The sequence below is a fragment of the Suncus etruscus genome, chromosome 8 (assembly GCF_024139225.1).
Source record: "Suncus etruscus isolate mSunEtr1 chromosome 8, mSunEtr1.pri.cur, whole genome shotgun sequence".
Taxonomy (NCBI): domain Eukaryota; kingdom Metazoa; phylum Chordata; class Mammalia; order Eulipotyphla; family Soricidae; genus Suncus; species Suncus etruscus.
In genome coordinates, this window is record NC_064855.1 from 30431436 (window position 1) to 30456072 (window position 24637).

Below are 24637 nucleotides of genomic sequence, written 5' to 3' on the forward strand. Positions count from 1 at the left end.
CACTAAACTTAGACTCTCCCCAGAAGACCATGCTTTTGGGCTAGCTATGCTCTTTATGTAAACACCCCCAGGAGTTCCCGTCAAGGGTTGTGCACAACCTTGGTCATGTCCTCGGTTCCTGAAGGGGACAGCATTTCAAAGTGTCCACATCAACAACAAAACATATTTGGGCTGGAGACATTCTCACACATGAGATCCCGATTTAAATTTCCTGCATCACATATCCCCTACACGTGGTGAGGTAGGCCCAAAGGCCTACCACTGAATTAAGAAAAACTAATAATGGATAAGATAGAATCAGCTAGTTAAAATCTATGCACAGGTCCCAGAAGGAAAATTCGTACATTGGCCATTTGCCCTATAATAGAAAGTATGTCATCATCTGTGCATTTGGCCTGGATTCTCAGGAGTGGCCCTGGGCCATGGGTCCTGGGAGCCATCACTTGTAGGGAGCCAGGGTTCAGTGAGAGCATGCACCTCTCTGCCAAGCTCTACATTTGCAGTGACCTGCCATGGGTAAGGGTATCTAGTCATGGAGGGGGCTGCAGCTGGGCACAGGCTCATTAGTGATGGAACCTAGCCCAGGCCATCCAAATGGACAGACTTGATGAGTGTGCGGATGTGCTGTTTACCACCAAGGAATGTCAAGTCCCAGATGCCTCGACACCAGAACAGCCTGTTCCTTTGAAGTCTACAAAACATCTATCAACCTGGGTGTGATGGTTTGTCTGTGTTCAAAATCTCTGGTCCTCCTACTTTGGTGCAGGGCTCCCTGTCATCTTCTGATATCTCTCTTTTCTCTCTTCCTCATCCTGGCCCTTCCCTTCTTTGTCCTTTTTCTGGTGTGTCTATGCTGTTCCTCTCTCTCTCTCTCTCTCTCTCTCTCTCTCTTCTCTCTCTCTCTTCTCTCTCTCTCTCTCTCTCTCTCTTTCTCTCTCTCTTTCTCTCTCTCTCTCTTTCAGCTCTCCCTCCCTTATTCCTTTTATTTCATGGTACATTTTCTGACTTTGTCTTATCCTTTTGTCCTCTTTTTATTCATTATTCTACTTCCTTTCTTTTTTTTTTTTTTTTTTTTTTTTTTTTTGGGTTTTTGGGCCACACCCAGCGGTGCTCAGGGATTACTCCTGGCTATCTGCTCAGAAATAGCTCCTGGCAGGCGCGGGGGACCATATGGGACACCGGAATTCGAACCAACCACCTTTGGTCCTGAATCGGCTGCTTGCAAGGCAAACACCGCTGTGCTATCTCTCCGGGCCCATCTACTTCCTTTCTTATATAACTTCTGGAATGCTTCTGCTTCCAGTTCCTCTCCTAATTTTCTTTCCTCTCCTGCTCCTCTCAACTCCTTTTGTCTTCCTTCTGCCCTCAGATTCCCCTTCTGTTCTCCTTGCTGACATCCAGTCCTCCCTGAAACCCCTTCTCTGCTTCCAAGTCCAGAAGGTGTGACCAGCTGACACATGTCCCCAGTGTTTGTTCTTTGAGGTAGGCCAGACGCCGCTCCTAGTCCTGAGGTTTTAGCTGCTATGGAAACAGGATGGAAGGGGAAAGGAGCTGGAAAACCAAATCCACCTGTGGATGAGTATAATTTCCATGAACAACCTTTCCTTGATCCTTAGTCCAGAAAAGCTAGCCCAGATTTATTCTGATGAGACACACCAAGCAATAATTAATCACCTTGGGACCCACTAAAATGCTTCTTCCCAGTGACTGATGGAAGATCAGAGAAGTCACTGGGTCGGGGCCACGTCTGCTAGAAACCTTTAACCGTAAGACCTTCATTTCCCCCTCAAAATAGTTCCAAATGGCAGCTTATTTTCCACCAATAATAACAGATTTGGGACTCCTTCAAGAGGGGCAGAAAGATCCAGTTCATGCCAGCAGAGGCTCCAGAGGCAGGTCTTTTGAGGTGTCTGTGTGTGTTCTGCCTTTGTGGGTACATATGCTTCAAGTTACTGAATCCATCCTGACCTAGGCAAAGTGCTTTGGCCAATCTTGAGGATGTCATCAACCTTCCTTTTTCCAATTGCATCTCTCTGTTTTGTAGGAGTCTGAAAAATATTCCATGTCCAGGCCAGGGCAAAAGCTCAAGGCCTACTGTGTGTCAGGCTCTGCATCGGTTCTGTGCCACTATAGGAATATGCCTTTCTAATCACTGATTTGAGGGTAGGGGACTTGGGGGTCCTACCCAGAAATACTCAGGGATTACTCCTGGTGATGTTCCAGGTAAACATTCCTGAACAACCAATAGAAAAATGAGGGTGAAACTGGGGTGATCAAGTATCCCACTCAGCTGGATGCATAGGCCTCCATCAATCTTCGCCTACACTAAAAATGAACCTTCCCCCAAAACAAGGCCAAATACAAATCCCCTGCAGCCCTTTTAGAGTTAGGGAGACTCTGGAAGGACCTCTGAGCCATTCATAGATATTTACTCATTTCTGATTGGGGAGTTCTTTGTTTTTCTTAGCTTTGAGTCTCTGCCTCCCAACACAATGTCCATTAACATGAAAACACGGGCCCGGAGAGATAGCACAGCGGTGCTTGAGTTGCAAGCAGCCGATCCAGGACCTAAGGTGGTTGGTTCGAATCCCGGTGTCCCATATGGTCCCCCATGCCTGCCAGGAGCTATTTCTGAGCAGACAGCCAGGAGTAACCCCAGAGCACCGCTGGGTGTGGCCCAAAAACCAAAAAAAAAAACAAAACAAAACAAAAAAAAAAAAAACAACATGAAAACACATCCAGAGTGACTTGATTCCCTGCTTCAGTCCTTCTGTTTGCCCTCCCTGGCCCTCTACCCTCTGGCTATATGGCTACTGATACCCCCAGAACAGCTCTGTTTTGATGTTTCTATAAGAGCTGGGAAAATTTTGAGGGGTGCTTACCAGGGATCCCCTTTTCCTTAAAGAAGAAACTCTTTTTGAACTTAATTTAAGTAGAGGTTGAGAAGATTCACATGTGATGTTGAAGGAGGGTCTTTCTAAACTGCCTTCAGATGCTTAATGAAACCCCCTTCCAATGGATTTATTTGACATATTACTAAAATATGCCAAATAGTCCATATTTGGCAAATATTATCCTAATATTCTGGACTATCTGCTCCTTCAGGTGCCTTGTTCTTCCCTTTCATATCTGAGCCCAAACCTCCAAAGCTTCCTGCATTTATTTTGCTTCCTGCATTTTTAAAGCCATTCTGAATGTTGTCAGGAATAATAGTCCAACTTCACATGAAGTTCTATATTGTTTATATGTTGAAATAATTATAAATAGTAACACTATTATTAAAGAATCACAACTGGCTCTGCTCATGGCTTATTACTGACTCTGTGCTCAGTGATCACGCTTAGCTGTCCTCAGGGATCTACATATGGAGTCAAGAATTGAACTGTGATCAGCAGCATACAAAGCTAGCACTTTAATACCTGTACTTTCTCCCCAGCTTTAGAAATTGACTTTAAATAAGGAACAAATACCCAATAATCTAGGTAGGAGAGAGATTGATTGTTCTTCCCTTAGATTCTTCTAAGATTGAAGGAGAAAAGTAGCCATGCTTATTGGGTACCACTCTAAGCATTTGTATTGAATTGGTGACTTACCAGACCATGTTTCATGCCCAGAAGAGTGCTGAAACCCAGTTTAGTGTCCCAGGGATATTTTCTTCTAGGTCCACGCAGTTAGTAGGATGATTTTTTTTCTTCCATCTTCCAGAGTTGAGTGTGACTGGTTCATACTGGATTCAGTGGAAACCTCTTTCCCCCTGGAGTGCTCACTGCTGCCTATCTAGCAGAACCCACTGGACATTTCCAGCTGGCCATGTTAAACAGGCTCAGTGGCATTCTGGGCCTTGTTTTGGAAAGTTTCAAGAAGCATACCTTGGTCAAGGCAAAGTAGCCCTGGGTAGAAACTCTTCTTTTTCAGTGGCCCATGCTTCCGCCATTAAAAGTCATTTTCACACTCTTATGCCCATCAGTCGTCTAGACCCTTCTTTCTAGCCAAAAGTGACCCTGAGGCACTAATTGCCATGAGAAACCTTTGCTTGAGTTCAAGCAGAGTTGGCAGATCCATGACTCCGGTGACAGCTCTGTGAATAAGTGTCAGTATCAGTGTGCCATAGGCTGCCTCAGCACCCTGCACTAATGAGAAGCTTGTCAGCATGGGTGTCCTAAGGTCCCATGGGCCAGGGATCATTTGAATGGCAGTGGGAAAAACTTCTCCTATAAAGAGCAGGTGAGTTTGGAGGGAAGAAAACAAAATAGTGCATCTTCTGGCCCACAGATGACAAGCAGCAGGAGGGGATTCAAAAAGAGAACAAAGAAGAGAGAGAAAACTTGGAGAGATCTCTCGAGCTTATTCTGGAGAATGTGCAATCGCATTGCAACTGGCAGGTCTTGGAATTAATTAATATGGGTTATAAATCTAGTCTGCAGATAGCCAAGAGGAGACTAGGTGATTAAATCTCCAGTCATGGAAAATTTAAAAACTGGGAGCAGCCTTAGTCCTCAGTATGAGGGCCCTTGGACAGGCCTTAGGCTCTATCTTTGAGCAATCTCTGGTGCCTGTTTTCCCCTGAAGAGGTTAGATGGCACCTACCCATTGATTCAGACCAGAAGTGGGCCTGCAAGCAGGTGGCACTCTTGACTGCTCTCCCTGTATCTTACAGACAGGGTACAGTTAGGATAGTTCTATAGCCCTCTCTGTCTGGTGCCTGGAGGTTACTTTCACATAGGTTTGGTCCTTTGGGGCCTTTATCTCTCAGGAGGCATCCTTTTCCATAATGAACACCATCTGAGAGAACTTGTGTGTGTTTGGAGGGTAGAAACTCTTTCTGAAAGTGGCTTTGAGGCCAGACCTAACTGGATTCTCCCCAAGACCCACACACAAACTAAATCTCAATTTTTTTTTTAAATTATGGAACGCTTCATGAATTTGCATGTCATCCTTGCACAGGGGCCATGCTAATCTTCTCTGTGTCGTTCCAATTTAGTATATGTGCTGCTGAAGCGATCACTAAATCTTAATTCTTCTACAGACCTACAGCCAATAAAATCTGAATCCTCCAAGACCCATGCCCAACTAGACCTGAGTCTTCCTCCAAGACCAGGGCACAGCTAAATATGGATCCTCCTCAAGATCTGGGCTCAACTGGATCTAAATCCTACTCCATGTTGCAGGCCCAACTGGATTTGATTGCTCCCTAAACTTAGGCCCAACTAGATTTGACTCCTCCCTACATTTGGACCCAACTGGATTTCAATCCTCTCTTAGTCTAAATGGAGTTGAATTCTTCTTCCTCTGGTACCCACTAGCTAGGTGTCCCTGTAGCAGTGAATGATGGTTGTAAGAGGTATTTATCTCTTCATATTTCTGCTTCCAGGGTTACATTAGAGACTTTTCATTTGTTCTGCCTATTATAAACAATCTGATCATCTTGCAACCATTGGCACTCTGAGCCTCTGTGTCCACACACACACAAGCGCGCACGGACACACACATACACACACACGCTCACACACCACACACACAGACACACGCACCCATTGAGGGAATCTGCTTATTTTCAGAATATGCTCACATGTTTTGGTTTGAAAACCTTTGAAGTTCTTTCCAGACATTGGGCAACTTCCCTTCTTTTGAGACCCTATAGCCCCTGGAGGCAAGTGTCTGCATTCCTGGTGATTCTTAGGATGCCCATTGCCCTAGGCCCTCCTGCTTTCTCAGGGAGTTGGGAGACTGAGGGATACCCTTTTTATGGTTGAATATAAAATATTGAATGCTGTAAACTCAGTAATTATTTTTATCCTTTTAATTTATTGATTGATTTTGATTTGGGGTTATACCCAGCAGTGCTCAGAATTTACTCCTGGCCTTATGCTCAGGGATTAATCTCAGTAATCTCAGGGGAGTATATGGGATGCCAGGGAGCAACCAGCATTGATTTGGGGCAAGGAAAATGCCTTAATCCCTTTACTTTCTCTCCCTCTCTGGCCCATTATCTCCTTTGATAAATGATGTGTTTCTAGTAAATTACTGAAAACAAAACTTGACTTTAGTGTAGGATAAAGCACCAGAGTTTTAGCTCTCTACATAATTTTCATTTGAGAGCATATCATGTTTCTAAATAAATGGAAAGAAGTTTGGTGGCAGGGCAGTGTTTGGGCCACACACAACTTTGCTTTAGATTTGCTCTTGTCTCTGTATTACAGGATCCCTCTTCGCAGTACTCAGTACACAGTACTAGGTTGGTTATATGCAAATCAAGCATTCTACCTCTGTACTATCTCCACCGCTCTAAATACACTGAAATTTTAAGACAAGTCTCTTTGCTTCAGGTCAACCTCCAACATCCCAACTAGAATATTCTTCTGCAGAGTGAAGATAAATAGGCCTGTTCAGTATGGACATGGAGACAACTCAATGTGGTCCTGGATGAACAATGCAGGTTTCCTTAGAGTGCACTGTATATGCCCTGTTATGTCACCTTCTATCCTCTGTGTGTAACTCTTCCTTCCTCTCCACTCCCACCACTCAGATGAGAACCCAAGGGGAGGGCATTTAAATTCTTCTCTCTACAAAGGTTGAATCCTCTTAAAAGCTCCAACACAGTAGATTGCCAGGATAGGGAGATATTTAAAAGAGCTTAATCAGCACCCCTCTCACCCCCACCATTTTCTAATTAACATAGGTGCTTGATTAAAATTCCCCGAACAGCTCAAGTAGCTGTCCCAGGAGGGCTCAGTAATTGCTATTGCAAAATATATTACAGTGGTCATTGATGGTGGGAGAAAAAAAATTGCATCATAATGGGAAGTGGCAGATCTCCTGTCCCAAAGAGCAGCAGAGCATATGGTATGAGGTCCAGCATAGACTGAGAAAGCAATTTATTATGATAAAGAGATACCTGGGGTACAACCTCAGGCATGAAGCAAAGTGATCCAGAAACTTGTCATGCATAAGATTTCAGCACAGACCAAGCTTGGAAGGAAGCAAGCCCAGGAAGACATGTACATCTCTCTTTAAGTCAGTATTCTCTATAACTACAAAATTACAGTGAAATGGATACAGTTAGGGCAAATTTGCCAATGTCAATACGAGCTTTTGTAAATTTAATATTTATGATCTGGTTTTGAGCAATAGATTAGAGCTGTGCAACTTCCTACTTCAAAGAAGAGAAAAATCATAAAAAGACTAGTGGGAAATTAATGAGTTCAATGTGCTTGAATTGAGAACATATGAAAGCAAGTCTCCATCTCAAAAGCAAGGGCAGGAGTGCAGACCACAGACGTTGTTTGTGGTTTTACCCAATTATTTTAAAATCTTTAAAAACGTTGTAAAATCTGATGTCTGCAGAAGCCAGATATTGCAAACGCCTTCTTCCCCACAATCTCCTGAGTCTAGGGCTATTTATACCCAGACTTGGTGACCATTATCAGCCACAATTGTCTGTATAGAACAAAAAGAAAACATAAAAGCAAGGAGATTGGCTCATCTGCCCCACAGATGCCCACCAGTACTGGCCTATCAGATGCTAAGGTGGCGGAGTTTCGGGGGAAGCCCCCACTGTCCCAAGGCAAGAATTTAACCTCAGAAAAGTACCCAACAGAAAGGTCCAGAAAGACCTCTACGTGTGCCCTCCATACTCACTTCAACTGCAAAATCCCCTTGCCATCACACCCTTCTAAAGGTCTTGTACAGGCTTTTAGAACTCTGTCTTACATACAACCTCAAATTGCCAAGCAAGCTAAGGTCACTAACACTGCAAAGGGGACCTCTTGTTGGGTCCCTTGAATATTGATTTATCTTGTATTGATGCTTTTTTTTTTTTTGGTTTTTGGGTCACATCCAGTGGCACTCAGGGGTTACTCCTGGCTCCGTGCTCGGAAGTCACTCCTGCAGGTTTGGGGACCATATGGGATGCTGGGACTTGAACCCGGGTCCGTCTTGTGTTGGCCGCATGTAAGGCAAATGGTCTTTGCCACTGTGCTATTGCTCCAGCCCCTGAGTGATGATTTTTCTAAAGAGTGAGTTACTACCAAAATATCCTCCAGCCCATTAGAACACTACATTTCGGACACTTTGAAGCATAATACATTCTTTGCTGACACATGCAAACTAGAGAATTAGTGTGGGATCTGATTAACCACTGAATGATACAGATCTATCCACTCACCTCTTTCATCAACAAGCGCTCAGTGGGAGTAGAGAAGTGGGCTGGGGTCCAGCTCTATTTCTTCAAGCCACCAAAGGAGCTGCATTTGTGGGTCAGTGCTCTGGTCGAGCCCCCCCCACTCCCACCGACAAGGCCAATGAAGGGGGGGGTAAGAGTCTCTTCCAGACCATAGCCCTTAAGGCTGGACTCAGGAAGAGGAAGTAAGACTGCAAGCCACAGACCCGACATCGCAGGCAAGTATTTGTTCTGAGCAAGAGACTTTGTTTATTGAAGGTAGGGACAAGGGATTTTAAAGGCAAGCTTTAGGCAGGAAATGAATGTGGGTAATACAGCTTTACTATTGCTCTAGGCATTACAGCAACTGGAAAGTATGTTAAGACCTTCAGTCACCAGGTACATGGACATCATTAATTGAGATGGCATGCAAGGATAGTGGTTACAATGCTCATGGCATCATTAAATCAGATGGTATGTATAATATAGTGGTTGCAATGCTTATGGCAACTATTAACCTAGATAGTTTGTAAGGCCAGATTGGGTGTTGTTTTGGCCTGGATGACGTTCTCTTCAGCTTATCCTGCACTCATAAGAGCAGGGATAACAAGTCTCTGAACAGCTACATTCTTTTATATTAAGGCTAGCTTGCAGAAATCCCCTTATTTCTCATCTTCTTTACGTCACATTTCTGAAAGTAGATGGCGCCAGGGATGAAATTCGGTCTCCTGTTATGCATGGTCTGGAGTCAGCCCTTTGAATAATCTTTCTGGTGTTTCATCCTTCATTAGAGATCAGTGAAAATTTTAGAATCATTCATACAATGCTATGGAAGAAATGTATTCTTTAACAATATTTATAGATCACTGTTACACAATCTGGGCGAACCATGTATTGAGGGACCAAAAATCACATATTCTCAGACTGACAAAAGAATTTTTGTTTTTGTTTTTGGGCCACATTAAACAGAATTCAGGGGTTACTCCTGTCTCTGTGTTCAGAAATTACTTCTGGCAGGCATGGGAATATGGAATGTTGGGGTTTGAACATGGGTTGACAATGCATAGGCTTCCAATTGCTCTATACATAATAATTCTCAAAAACTGCCCTGGAGCAGCATCAGGGATGATATTAACCCCAGTTTTAGTGTGAGTCCCTAAATCTTGCCTAAATTTCAGTGTATCATGCCATATTCTCAACTAGGAGAGTCATTGCTAGAGAATATATGCTAGTCACTCTGCCTAAGTGACATGCTAGGGTATTTTCACAAGTGCTCCTAATGAATTGGCTTCAATTTCATTCTAACCACCAATACACAAAAATTAGAGGCAAGCACTGCTACTTCATAACCAAAGGGGGGGGTGGAATACATCTAAGTCTTTTGCCTTCATAGTCTGTATTCTTAAAAGTTATGAGGCTTCCTGCTGGTTTTTTGTAGTTTGCTTTGTTTTGCTTTGTTTTGTGTCCATGTTTGGTGGTGCTCAGGTGTTACTCATGACTTTGTGCTAAGAAATTGATCCTGGCAAATTGGGGGACTATATGGTATTGCAGAGGTTGAACCCGGGTCAGTCACGTGGAAGGCAAATCCCCTACCTGATGTGATAGCACTCTGGCCCCCACTTGCTGGTTTTCATCCATGGCTGCTTGCATGTTTCTGTGGTTTTCCCATTGTTTCCTGCCTTCTTCCAGGTCAAGCTGATGGTCCCTGGTTGGGGGGGGGTGTTCACATTTCACATTTCGATAGCATTTTTGGCCAGTTCATTCACACTCTTGGCCACTCAGAGACCAGGTCATGCCTTGTGATAGTTTCAGCCTCTTTCTCCTCAAAAAACCTCTTATTGAATATTGGCATGAGGCTTCTCTGAGCTAAGGATATGGCCCCAGTAGGGAGAAATGACCTCTCTTACATACTTAGATGTGTCCCCTTCCATGAAAAGCCCTTAATTTGCTCCACGCTCTCTGCCTCCTTGAACTGTGACTCTGGGCAGACATCCAGCTGTCCTCTGACTTGACATAGTTTTGTTTAAAACATTATCATTTCCTCACCATGTTTTTTATAAAAAAAAAAAAAAAAAAAAAAAAAAAAAAAACAAACTATGCTTTTCATTCTCAGTCTTCATTCTCATGCTTCCTATGTGGGCTGAATTTTTATATGATCTACTCTTCTTCATTTCACTCCATGCCTTGTGGTTAGCATTGGGGATTTCATTATCTGGGTGGCATAAAATGCTTTGCCAATGGGAGCAGAACAACATTTCATTCCTCTAAGACCAAAGCTACAGATTCCTACCAGCTTAGCTTTGCAGGACACCCACTCCTTCACTTTCAGTGCTTACTTCTCCTGCACTGCCAGCCACTTCTTTCCTTGGAAACAGAAGTCAAGGATTGCTGCCATTTCTTCACAGGGAGACAGTCTGGACCATGAATTTCTCCCCAAAATGACTATATTCCTCTGTGCTTATGCCCATTTTTCTGGCTAGGAAGCACACCCCTTTTGTTCGTTGATCAGAAAGTAAAACAGCAAGAGTTCGAACTTGGTTATTCCCCTATTTCTCCTTCTGACTCAGTCCAGCTCCCAAAAAAGGAGGTGCAATGCTTTGCCACTAATGGAATGGTGCACTTGATTCCTTTGAATTGCACTTGACTAGTTCTCTGCATGATAGTGAAAAACAAATGTCTCCTCTCTGCCTCATCTTTCACTCCATTAATTGGTTTGTTCCATCATGTGTTCTCAAACTTAAAAAGGCTTCAAGAAGAGATATGGATTTCCATTCTAGAAAATAATCTAAATAGAGAAGGTTATGTGAATTTTGCCCTCCAAGAAATCTCATTCATAGACAATTCACTGTTCAATGATTCTTTGCCTTACTCAAAAACTAACTTAATCCCCCCTCTGAATTAGAGGCCTACAGTCTTGAACATTGGAGACATGAGCAGAGACAAAAAAAAAATAACCCACAATATTCTTTTTTTTCCTCATGGAGTTTTTATTTTAGTGTCAAAAACAAAATAATCAACCAGAAATAATTAACTATAGAAAATACCAGAAGTGGAGAATGCTGATATGAACCCCAGTAGTTCCAGTGAGAGACAGTTAACTCAAATTTTAGCTGGAGATTGTATGGTAATGGAAAAAATGTTATTTCAACTTGACCCAGGTCAAGGAGAGTGCTCTGAGGGAATGACATTGTCAAGGTCATGGTGACAAGTAAATGATAGAGAACTAGAAACAAAAGACGAGCTTAGTATCATGGGCATGCCTTTAATTACCAGACTCTATGGTTAGATTTCACATGAGATGGGAAGAATATAAGGGCTAATCTAGGAATAACTCTTCAATTTCTCTTTCTACCCCTAATTATCACTTGTTTGGAGGGTCCACAGGTTTTCAAGTCTGCCTTAAATCTTATGCACCAGCAAGTGATATATGTTAGGGAAGAGCTAAGTTCCATTTGTTTCCACCTATCAAATCCAGTGGCATGACCCCTTTTCTGCAAGAATGATTTTTTATCACTTTTTTTTATTTAAACAAATTTACTACATACATGATTGTGTTTGGGTTTCAGTCATGTAAAGAACAATACCCATCATCAGTGCAACATTCTCATCACCAATGTCCCAAATCTCCCTCCACCCCACCCAACCCCGCCTGTACTCTAGACAGGTTTTCTATTTCCCTCAAACATTCTCATTATTAGGATAGCTCAAAACGTAGTTATTTCTCTAACTAAACTCATCCCTGTTTGTGGTGAGCTTCATGAGGTGAGCTGTAACTTCCACCTCTTTTCTCTTTTGTGTCTGAAATTTATTATTGCAAGAATGTCTTTCATTTTTCTTAAAACCATAGATGAATGAGACCATTCTGCGTCTTTCTCTCTCTCTCTCTCTCTGACTTATTTCACTCAGCATAAATAGATTCCATGGACATCCATGTATAGGAAAATTTCATGACTTCATCTCTTCTGACGGCTACATAATATTCCATTGTGTATATGTACCACAGTTTCTTTAGCCATTCAATCTGTTGAAGGGTATCTTGGCTGTTTTCAGAGTCTTGCTATGGTAAATAGTGCTGCACATGAATATGAGTAAGGAAGGGATTTTTCTATTCTATTTTTGTGTCCTAGGGTATATTCCTAGGAGTGGTATAGCTGGGTCGTATGGGAGCTCGATTTCCAGTTTTTGGAGGAATCTCCATATTGCTTTCCATAAAGGTTTGAAACTAGATGGCATTCCACCAGCAGTGGATAAGAGTTCCTTTCTCTCCACATACCCACCAACACTGCTTGTTCTCATTCTTTGTGATGTGTGCCAATCTCTGGGGTGTGAGGTGGTACCTCATAGTTGTTTTGATTTGCATCTCCCTGATGACTAGTGATGTGGAGCATTTTTTCATTTGTCTTTTGGCCATTTGTATTTCTTCTTTGTCAAAGTGTCTGTCCATTTCTTCTCCCCATTTTTTGATGGATTAAATGTTTGTTTCTTGTAAAGTTCTGTAAGTGCCTTGTATATTTTGGAGATTAGCCCCTTATCTGATGGGTATTGGGTGAATAGTTTCTCCCACATCAGTGAGGGGCTCTTGTTTTCTGGGCACTATTCCTTTTGAGGTGCAGAAGCCTCTCAGTTTAGAATATATTCCCATCTGTTAATCTCTGCTTTCACTTGCTTGGAGAGTGCAGTTTTCTTCTTTGAAGATGCCTTTAGTCTCAATGTCCTGGAGTGCTTTACCTATATGTTGTTCTATATACCTTATGGTTTCAGGTCTAGATATTGAGGTCTTTCATCTATTTGGATTTAACCTTCTTACATGATGTTAGCTGGGGGTCTAAGTTCAATTTTTTGAAACTGGCTAGCCAGTTGTGCCAACACCACTTGTCGAAGAGGCTTTCTTTGCCCAATTTAGGACTTCTTGCTCCTTTATCAAAAATTAGGTGATTGTATGTCTGGGGAACATTCTCTGAGTATTCAAGCCTATTCCACTGATCTGAAGGCCTGTCTTTATTCCAATACCATGCTGTTTTGACAACTATTGCTTTGTAGTATAGTTTAAAATTGAGGAAAGTTATTTCTCCCATGTTCTTTTTCCCAATGATTGCTTTAGCTATTCTAGGGGTTTATTGTTCCAAATGAATTTCAAAAATGCCTGATCCACTTCTTTGAAGAATGTCATGGGTATCATTAGAGGGATGGAATTAAATCTGTACAATGCTTTGGGAAGTATTGCCATTTTAATGATGTTAATCCTGCCAATCTATGCGCAGGGTATGTGTTTCCTTTTCTGCGTGTCCTCTTTTATTTCTTGGAGCAGAGTTTTATAGTTTTCTTTGTATAGGTCCTTCACATTTTTAGTCAAGTTGATTCCAAGATATTTGAGTTTCTGAGGCACTATTGTGAATGGGGTTGTTTTCTTAATGTCCATTTCTTCCTTATTAAAATTGGTATATAGAAAGGCCATTGATTTTTGTGTGTTAATTTTGTAACCTGCCACCTTGCTATATGAGTTTATTGTTTCTAGAATCTTTTTGGTAGGTCTTTGGGTTTTTCTAAGTAGAGTATCATGTGATCTTGCAAACAGTGAGAGCTTGACTTCTTCCTTTCCTATCTGGATTTTTTTTTTTTTTTTGCCTAATCGCAATAGCGAGTAACTTCCAGTGCTATGTTGAATAGGAGTGGTGAGAGAGGACAGCTTTGATTTGTGCCAGAATTTAGAGGAAAGGCTTTCAGTTTTTCTCCACTGAGGACAATATTTGCCTCTGGCTTGTGTTAGATGGCCTTAACTATATTGAGAAAGGTTCCTTCCATTCACATCTTGCTGAGAGTTTTTTATCAAGAATGGGTGTTGGACCTTATCAAATGCTTTCTTTGCGTCTATTGATATGATCATGTTATTTCTATTTTTCTTTTCGTTGATGTTATGTATTATGTTGATAGATTTTACGGGTGTTAAGCCTTCCATGCATTCCTGGGATGAAACCTCCTTGATCGTAGTGGATGATCTTCTTAATGAGGCATTGAATCCTATTTGCCAGGAATTTGTTGAGGATCCTTGCATCTGTATTCATCAGGGATATTGGTCTGTAATTTTCTTTTTTGTAGCATCTCTGTCAGGTTTAGGTATCAAGGTGAAAGGTTATTTGTAAGTGTTCCTGTTTTTTCAATTTCATGAGAGAGTCTTGTCAGGATTGGTAGAAGTTCCTCTTGAAAAGGTTTGAAAGAATTCATTAGTAAATCCATCTGGGCCTGGACTTTTATTTTTGGGCATACATTTGATTACTGTCTTAATTTCCTCAATAGTGATGGGGTGTGTTTAGATATGCGACATCCTCTTCATTCAACCATGGGAAGTTTATAAGTGTCCAAAAAATTTATCCATATCTTCCAGGTTTTTTATTTTTTAGTGGCATAGAGTTTCTCAAAGTAGTTTCTGATTACCCTTTGGATCTCTACCATATCAGTAGTGATATCTCCTTTTTCATTCCTAATAAGAGTTATCAAGTTTCTCTCTCTCTCTTTCTTTGTTAGTTTTGCCAGTGGTCTATCAATCTTTTTTTAATTTTTCAAAGAACCAACTTCTGCTTTCGTTGATCTTTCGGATTGTTTTTTGGTTTTCCCACTTCATTGATTTCTGCTCTTAGCTTTGTTATTTCCTTTCTGTCTCCCTATTTTTTGGGTCCTTTTTGTTGAGTACTTTCTAATTCTATGAGCGGCGTCATTAAACTCTTCAGGTATGCCCCTTCTTCTTCTCTGACGTGTGCTTGCAAAGCTATAAATTTTCCTCTTAGTACCTCTTTTGCTGTGTCCCATAAGTTTTGATAGCTTGTGTCTTCATTGTCATTTGTTTTTAGGAAGGTTTTGATTTCTATTTGATTTCATCTCGGACCCACTGGTTATTCAGTATTAGGCTGCTTAACTTCCAGGTATTAATGTTTTTCTTCTGTGTCCCTTTGTAGTTCACATATAATTTCAGGGCCTTGTGGTCAGCGAAGGTAGCCTGTAAAATTTCTATCCTCTTGATATTATGGAGGTATGTTTTATGTGCTAGCATGGAGTCTATCCTGGAGAATGTCCCATGTACATTAGAGAAGAATGTGTATCCAGACCTTCTGGGGGTGGAGTGTCCTGTATATATCTACTAGGCCTCTTTTTTCCATTTATCTTTCAGGTCTAGCATATTCTTGTTGTGTTTCAGTCTGTTGACCTGTCAAGTGTTGACAATGCTATGTTGAGATCTCCAACAATTATTGTGTTGTTATTGATACTGTTTTTCAGATTTGTCAACAATTTTATTAAATATTTTGCTGGTCCCTCATTCGGTGCATAAATGTTTAGGAGATTGATTTCTTCCTGCTGTACATATCCCTTGATTAATACAAAATGTCATCTTTTTCCCTTACAACTTTCAAGTATAAAATCTGCATCATCTGATATTAGTATGGCCACTCAGCTTTTTTATGGGTGTTATTTGCTTGGATGATTTTCCTCCAGCCTTTTCTTTTGAGTCTATATTTGTTCTGACTATTCAGGTGCATTTCTTGTAGGCAGCAGAAGGTTGGATTGAGTTTTTGATCCATTTAGCCATTCTGTGTCTCTTAACTGGTGCATTTAGTTCCATTGACATTGAGAGAAAGAATTGTCCTGGAGTTAGTGCCACTTTATAATCAAGTTTGGTGTTTCTGTTGGTCAGTCTTGTCTTTAAGTAGGCCATTCAGTTTTTCTTTAAGAATGGTCTTGAGTTCATTAAAGTTTCTGAGCTGTTGTTTCTCTGTGAAACCTATGTGTTGTTCCTTCAAACCTAAAAGTGAATTTTGCTGGGTGCAATATTCTAGGCGAAGCATTTATTTCATTGAGTTTTGTCACTATGTACCACTACTGCCTTCTGGCCTGAGTGTCTCTGGTGACAGGTCTGCAGTAAATCTCAAGGATGCTCCCTTGAATGTAGTTTCTCTTTTCGATCTTGCTGCTTTCAGAATTCCTTCTATCTGTGGGATTCATCATTGTGACTAGGATGTGTCTTGGGGTGTTTTTTTCTGGGGTCTCTTTTAGTTGGTACTCTTCGGGCATGAAGGATTTGATCGCATGTATTCATTAGCTCTGGTAGTTTCCCTTTAATGATGTTCTTCACCGTTGATTCTTCCTGGAGATTTCTTCCTGGGTCTCTTGGACTCCTATGATTCTTAGTTGTTTCTGTTGAGCTTATCATAGACTTTTATTTTCATCTTTCCCATTCTTTGAGTAATTTTTCCATTGTTTGATCATTTGCTTTAAGGCTTTTTTTTCCAGTTTCTTCTGTTGTATGGAATTGTTATTTATCTCATCTTCCAGTGTAGTGATTCTATCCTCAGCTGCTGTTAACCCATGAGAAAGCTCAACCATGTTTTTTCTCAATTCATCTACTGAGTTTTCAGACCTGTTATTTGACCTGAAATTTCAGTTTGGAATTTTCTGATTTCTATCTACATATTCTGTTGATTCTTATTAGTGTTTCTCTTCTATACTTTCTTTGAGTTCTTTGAACATCTTCCATATTGTGGACTCTAAACTCCTTATCTGAGAAGCTGACTAGTTGTTTTGTTCATGTTCAAGTCATCAGAGTTGCCATTGTTATTCTCTATTCTGGCGCTGGCCTGCGTTTGTTTCCCCATTGTCACACTTGTATTGTGGGTTTTTCTACGTGTTTGTGGTTGTATTCATTTGGCTAAATGATGTGGCACGGCCGGGAAGTGAAGTGGAGCGGGCCGTGCTTCCTCTGGCTCCACCTTTTCTGGACTTGTAAACTCACTTCCAGGGAAAGCTGCATGGAAGGCGAGCTGTCTGCAGATGGGCCTACTACACAGGATGAAATCAGTCTGTAAAATGGATCACAGCACAGAAGACAGGCAGATAGGGGTGCTGGCATCTGAGTTCCAGCAGAGTTCAGCTCCTTCCCCTTTCTGGGCATGTAAGCTCACCTCCAGGGAAGGCTCCAGGGAAGGCGAACTGTCTGCAGATGAGCCACACACAGGATGCAATCAGGCCGAAAATGGAGCACAGCACAGAAGATAGGCAGATAGGGGGTGCTGGCATCTGATTCCAGCAAAGTTCAGCAGCTTCCCCTTTCTGGGCTTGTAAAGTCAGCCATTTCTTACTAACTCACTCACTCACTGGGTAGCTTCAGAATGCAGTGTTTTTGGGAGTTCGCTTCCCAGGGCTCTGAGGAGGGCTTCAAGGATTTAGGAAAGACAGAGAAGCACAGGGCAGGGCTCCCTTCAGGTCCTCAGTTTCCTCAGAAGAACATAGCAAGGTAGAGATTCCACAGGTGAAGCAATCAGCACTTCACCTGGCAGTCCCCACATGCAGCCATTTCTTACTTCCAAGAATGATTATTACAACTCTATATTATTTTTTATTTTATAATAATTTGCACTTATTAGATTGGACATAAATAATAGAGTATTGCTGATCTATGACAAGTAGGCAGAAGGTATCATCTTTTATTCATTGGGTATTCATTGAGTGCCTGCAACTGAGCCATGTGTATCTCAGTGTTACAGTTGAGCAATGGAGCTACTGTTCCAAATCTTGAGATGCCTTAAGGGAGGATTAAAGTCAGTATTCAATAACTTGAGAGGCAGCCAAATTTTTCTGGGAGTCATCTGGAGAAAGATATAGGACAATAGGTGATTGGGGTGGAAGATGAGGGATATTTTTCTCCTGAAAAATTGGGGAGAAAGTCAGCAGAAAACAGAGGATGAGATAGTGAGAACTACAGCAGAGAGGCATCTAAGCAATCATCTGGAGTCAAGAGTACATGGACAGTATGTGCCAGAAGAAGCAAGACACAGTGCAGACCAAACCAAGGCCACAGAGGAAAGTAGGAAAGCCCAGAGAGAATTGATGCCATGTACTGAAAGCATGCTGAAAATGCTGGTATTTATTCCAATAAAAGTAACAACAAGTTTTTACAGGGGTGTAAAATTGTGTAATAAATGCCTTTAAAAGGGCCATCATAATTGCAGAGAGGGAAAGATAGGGCTCAAGGGGATCTATAAGTGGGACCTCTGGGGTACAATTGAGGGCAGTGGTTTTCAATCCTTTGACACTAGCAGTCCTGGTTTGCACTCAGCTGTTCAAAAACTTTTATTTCTGTCACCATTGGAAAAGGCAATGCCATAGAGCAGTATTCAACCTTTCATACCTGTAGCTGGACTACTGTCCTGTCTGCAGACCAATCTGTGGATGAGTAGCTATAACCAAGGAAATGGACCAGTTACTTTCAACATTTTACAACTGCAGATGCACTAGTCCATGCTCTAGTGACTAAAAACCACTGATATAGACCAAGCAGTGGTAGGGCTGAAGATGACAAGATCATTGCAATAGCACATATAATGTATTTTCCGGCATATAAGATGACTGGGCGTATAAGACGACTCCCTAATTTTGCAGTTAAAACATAGGTTTAGACCTATATTCACTGTATCAGACAGAACGGTTCTTGTGCTAGCAACTGTATGTACCACAGTGAGCCAATCACAACAAGCAAAGCTTCAAAGGATATACTGTAATAGACTTCCTCTCTGACTCTGGCCAATCTGAGCAGGCCTTTTACAGTGTAGATTTGTGTCCAAAACATTGTCTAATTTGCATGCATAAAAAGCCTGCTTTGGACTGGCTGAGTTAGAGAGGCGGTCCTGAGTAGCCTTGCAGTGATTGGTCCCTTATCATAGGCACCTTTTCTGGCAATTCCCTGGTGGCGTCAGTTAATCTCCCCCACTACATGATCCAAACAACACCTCATCCTCGGCCTAAGCACTGAACCACCAACACGGTTAGCTGCGTTTTGCCAGAAGTGCCCCCAGAGTCTCCTTATACTGTTTGGGAGCCCTCAAGAAAGAGATATGGAAACTCTGCGGCCTGATTTTTTGTTTGTTTGTTTCGTTTAGTGGCATATTGAAACATTTTTCGGGATATACTCGGCATATAAGACGGTTGACTTTTTTTTGTTTCAAAAGTTGTCTTATATGCTGGAAAATACGGTATTTGTTGAGGATGGTGATAGAGAGTTAAGAAACCAATGTCCCTGTAAGATCTTTATCTTCTAACAACTGGTGACTAGGAAAATAATTTTTTGCCATCAACAACTCAAAGAAGGTCTGGGAGATAATTCTAAAGTCTAACATATATGCAGTGCACCAGGTTAGCTTGCTGGCACCATCTGTATCTTTGAACAATGCTAGATGTTGCTCTGAAGTCTTTGAATACTACCTGGGTGGCCGTGGAGACCTTCAACTCTTCTGGAGGCATCGTATTATTGAGTTTAAGCACTGAATTGTCTTGAACAGTTGATCACCAGTATCACAAGTATCACTAGTATTGATACCTACCCTCATAAACATTGTTAGGATTTTCACTCCCACCGCAACTAAAGAGTTTAAAGGAAAATTTAAACCAAAAATAGTTTGTCAGAGGGAAAGAGAGAACTTATTTTTTAGATATTCAAGTAGGAATATTGAGTAGGTAATTAGCATGCCAGGGTATAGGAGCCTAAAAACAAAATCTCAGATCCATCATTATACAAATAGCACTGGCTGCAACTACTTCCAGAATGGTGACAGAAAGAGGACAGTGTATGAACTATCTTGTTGCACCCTAAGATCTGAAATGAAAGGATTATCTAGCTATGACTATTGTAATGAAGTAGCCAGGGAGCTGGGGAGGAAAACTGAAAGCCCAGAGAAGCGAATTCTTTCTGAGAGGAAGGAATGATGGATAAGCACAAAGTTTCTGGCAGTCAAGGATAATGAAGACTAGAAATGGCACAGAGCACTTAAGAAAACACTCGAGAATGGTTTTGATGAAAGATGGTAGATGAAAGATTATTTGGAAAATGGGGAAAAGGGCTGAAGAAGTGGAGAGAGTAATAAAGATTTTTTTGCTGTATAACGGCAGAATGTGTGTATATGTGTGAGTATAGGGGGATTGTAAGGTTAAAGAAGCATCCTTATTGAAAGAATAGTGCACATCCTGAATTGTCTTGGCCATTTTTTGAATGTTTGTGTTAATCACTTAACTGAAGGGTCTCAATTATTTCTCTTCCTCAAAGAATAAGGAATAGAATTACCAAGTCTCTGTCCATTAAGTATCCTATCAATTTTGATATTTGACTAAATGATTCCAACCACTCTTGGCATATCATTTGAGTGCTCTGGGGTTTGAAATCAAATCCCCCCCCCCCGCCATATTCTAACCCCATGGAACCCAGTCTGGATTGGGGACCCACCAAGCTATTCAGGTCAATGATGCTTACACTGGAGCCCTAACAGTAAACACAGCTTGGACTGTAAAACAACGTTGGCGAAGGGGCATATTGGTATAAGATGATTCTGTCCATCCTCCAGCTCCTTCTTAGAAATAAGAACAGGAGTTCTCAAAAAATGCATTCACTAAAGCCAAAATAACCCAGTAAACTTTGTGGACAGTTCACCCATTCTTGCCACAAATGATGATCCATATGATTTCATTTCATATCCAGAGTATGCTCCAAAGGGAAAGGAAAACCAAGTAAACACATCAGAAGAATTCTATATCCTAGACTAGAGTATATCCTATCCTAGACTAACACAGCTCATGTCCTGTTTTGAACCACCTGGAAATGTTCCCTGCAGCCTCTGTGTAGCTGAGTTCAGATCAGCAGGCAGAGAAAGCAGATAATCTCCAAGTCTGGCTTGGCATAATGTTGGAGTTTTGAGTGAACTCAACAGTTTAGTAGGAATAATCTGCCCTCAGAGATAATGTTATTGTCTTCCGTAAGCTGTACTTGCATACATTCTCATGTTTCCACCAAAAGTACTTCTCTTTGCAGTATTAGGAAACCTCTTTTCTTGGACACCTTCACCTGGACATACCCCAGGTGATACACACAAAGGAAAGCCTTTGAGAAGAAAGACCATTGGTTCATCAGGCACTTGGTCTAAGATGAAAGGATTGGTTGCATCTTGCCTTGAATCTCTTTCTACCCAAAACCTGTGAGAATTCACATCTTTTGTGAGTGTTTTCTTTACCTTCCTTTTCTTCCTTTAGCTTTGCTGCTCAGCATGTGCCCTTTCCAGGCCCTATCCTGATATTGAATGATCACCCTCCTCTCTGTGGATATGTTTTCTCTCCTCACAGCTCTTTCCTAGTCTCTTGATTGTGGTCACTCATGTGTTGCCATGGCAATGACATCTCCATAGAGTGGTGCTGTTCATGTTGTCATGGTTATAAGACTTCTCGATGAGAGCCCTTCTTTCCTGCCATCATGCCACGAGCTTTAAGGAATCCTGGAAATTCTTGGCAAGCCTGGATGCTCAGGCTAAAGGTTAATGGCTTTGTACCTGAAAATGCAAGTACCCATCATTGAACCATAGCAGCAGTCTAAAATAGGTGGATACTATCCATGTGAAGAGGGAAAAGGAAAGAGGGCTCTTCAACCACCCCTGACCAAACACCATCATTAAATTGATCAACATCACCTTATTACCAACTTCTCCCCTCCCCCATTTCACACCCTTTATCAAAATAGTCAATATTGCTATCATCAGATGCTCCGTTCCAGACACTTTTCTAAGTGCAAGCACTTTCATTAGCCAAATTACTTGGTAATAGAAGTGTTAATACTGGGGTCTTTGTAGATGAAAGCCACTGAGAAACAGAGAACTCACTTAGAAATTGCTTAGGCACACCCTGGCATATATGATATGGCCTAGACTTAATCCTAGCAAATTGTAGCAGGTCCCCTGCTCTTAACTCTTGCTGCTACTCTATCTATCTATCTATCTATCTATCATATCTATCTATCTATCTATCTATTATCTATCTATCTATCTATCATCTATCTATCTATCATCTATCATCTATCTATCTATCTATCTATCTCTCACTCCTCTCTCTCTCTCTCTCTATCTATCTATCTATCATCATCATCTATCTATCTATCTATACTTTTTTCCTGACTAGGAAGATAAATTAGTTCACTTATTTTCAGGGGATACTCTTGGCTCTATGCTCAGTAATCACTCCTGATAGTACTGCTGGAAGGGTATATACCATGCCTGAGTTTAAGCAGGATATGCCACGTGCCAGAAAAAATACCTTAGCTCCTTTATTCTTTCTCTGCTTCTAATTTGTTTTTCTTGGCTAGAATTAAAAAAAGACTATATTATATCACACATTTCAATTAAAATTATGTGCCTGTATTCATTTGATATCTAGCAATCCTCTGAAGTTAGTAATGAGCCATCTAAGGGTGAAGAGCTGGTGAATTCTCAAAGCTGTCTCAGACTAGGCCAGTTCATAGGAGTAGCTCTTGATTCCAAAGCTTATGTTTTACAATTTCTGTGGCTGATCATGTTTCCTGTTCTATTTTTTAGCCCAAACCCCAGATCCAGGGAGGATAATTGCAAACCCATGAAGGCTGATAGCTGTCAACAGTCATCTGACTGTTGATGGAGAAAATGAGTGGCAGGTCTGGGCATGTACTTCCTTTAGCTGGCTTGCTTCTTTGCCTTTCTCATTTATGGTTACTGATTCACTCCATTGATGGTTTCTTTGCTCTGTTACCCTAAAGGCAAGAGAGTGGGAGCTGCTTTTGTTTCTTCTACCTCAGCAACTCTCCTGGTCATTTAAAGAAAGTCATTTCCCCTGGATGGGAGACTCCACGAAACTGATCTTCTTAGCTCTGTGTAGAACTCTGAATGGAGAAAATGACAAAAAAATTTATGTTTGTTTTTGGGTCACACCTGGCAGTGCCTCAGGGGTTCTCCTGACTCCATGCTCAGAAATCGTTTCCTGGCAGGCTCAGGGGATCCATTGAGGGGATGCCTGATTTGAACCACCATTGTTCTGCATGCAAGGCAAAAGCCTTACCTCTATGCTATCTCTCCCAACCGCTGACAATGACAAATTTAAGTTGGTAGAGAATCTGGCTTTCCAATACTCCCCACTTTTTCAGGTAGATTGGGCCCAGATCTGAGTTGATTCAATTATGCAGGGAGATGAGGGAGCTCTGATGAGTGAGATGGTGATCAGTTTAATCAAGTTGGGGGTGTACTAGAATATCAAAGGGGCTTTTATTCACCTTTTGATTCACTTGGATTTAGGTGTATATATATACTGTACTATATATACATATACTATCTATCATCTATCTATCTATCTATCTATCTATCTATCTATCTATACTATCTATCTTCTACTAAGAATCTGAGGTTAAAAACCTTGAACCTGGCCCTTTGGATCCTACTGAGATACTTGACCAGCTGACCTTAGGAATTAGACTGGGCTCCAGGACTGAGCCTGAGCTTTACTAGAGGCATGACAAGGTGGGTATTAAATATTTAAACTATTATTATATATATTTGGGGGTCTCTCGTTGGCCACATTATTTAGTCAACTCATTAGTAGAATTAGGATAATGATCCTCATGGTCTAAGATCATGTCCTTCGCAGTTATTTTAAGTATTGTGTAAGGTTGCCCAGGTAGAGGCATGTCCGTGGCTGACATAAAATATAGCCTTTATGTTTGTCAAAGAGTAGAGGCATCATGCATGCCACAAGCAGGAAACAGTTGATTGTGTCCTGATCCCTATCTCTGCAATGTCATCTTAACTTCGCTTTTTCCCTTTGGAAGATGAACAGGAAACTCAATGAACTACAGTGAGTTATAATAGGTGACATGTGACCAATAAGATAGTGATATTGGGGTTGGAAGTGAGTAGGGGTGTTTTGCCTTGCATGTGGCTGTCCTGGGTTCAATCCCCAGTCTTCTGAGACTGCCAGGAGTATTTTCTGAGCATAGAGCCAGGAGTAAACCCTGAGTGATGCTGGGGTGTGGCTAAAAAAAAAAAAAAAAAAAAGGAACATAAAGGTCTTTCCAAAAAAGAACCAAAACAAGCCTTATTTTGCCTATACAAAGTTTGTCATTGGGGGCCACACACTCAGTGATGCTCAGGGGGTTTACTCCTTGGCTATGTGCTCAGAAATTGCTCCTGGCTTGGGAGACTATATGGGACACTGGGGGATTGAACTGCAGTCCATCCTAGGTCAGCCATGTGCAAGGCAAACACCCTATTGCTGAGCCAGGACTCTGGCCCTATGGTCAGTGGTATTTTTAAAAATGACTTCTAGACCCAGAACTGTCATTTTCTCGTGAGAGAATCAGAGCCCCTTGAGTGGAGACAATGGACCATCTGGCCTTCTCTCTTACCTCCCCATTTCTCTTACCTGTTTCGATCTATAAAACAGTAAGGTCACAATGAACAAAATCTGATATAGAAACAGAAGTCTAATTAAAGAGCAGAAAATGATTGATATTTAATTAAAAATAACATTTTCAACTATTTCGTTTGCATAAACAGAACTACAAATAGATCATATTCTAGCCCAAAGTTCATGATCTATATTAAGAAGTATCTGATTGCATTGTCCTTCCCATTTTGACCCAGAAGTTGTCCATTCCATAGA

At 41.3% G+C, this 24637-nt stretch overlaps 1 protein-coding gene and 1 non-coding gene across 4 annotated transcripts in view; one reads left to right on the plus strand and one right to left on the minus strand.

The window, feature by feature from the left end:
• NTM (neurotrimin) overlaps positions 1 to 24637 on the plus strand; it is a 1165251-nt gene that overhangs the window by 1017340 nt on the left and 123274 nt on the right. The window lies entirely within an intron of this gene.
• On the minus strand, positions 4900 to 5005 carry LOC126017050 (U6 spliceosomal RNA). The gene has a single exon (XR_007498726.1). It is a non-coding gene; the product is annotated as a U6 spliceosomal RNA (small nuclear RNA).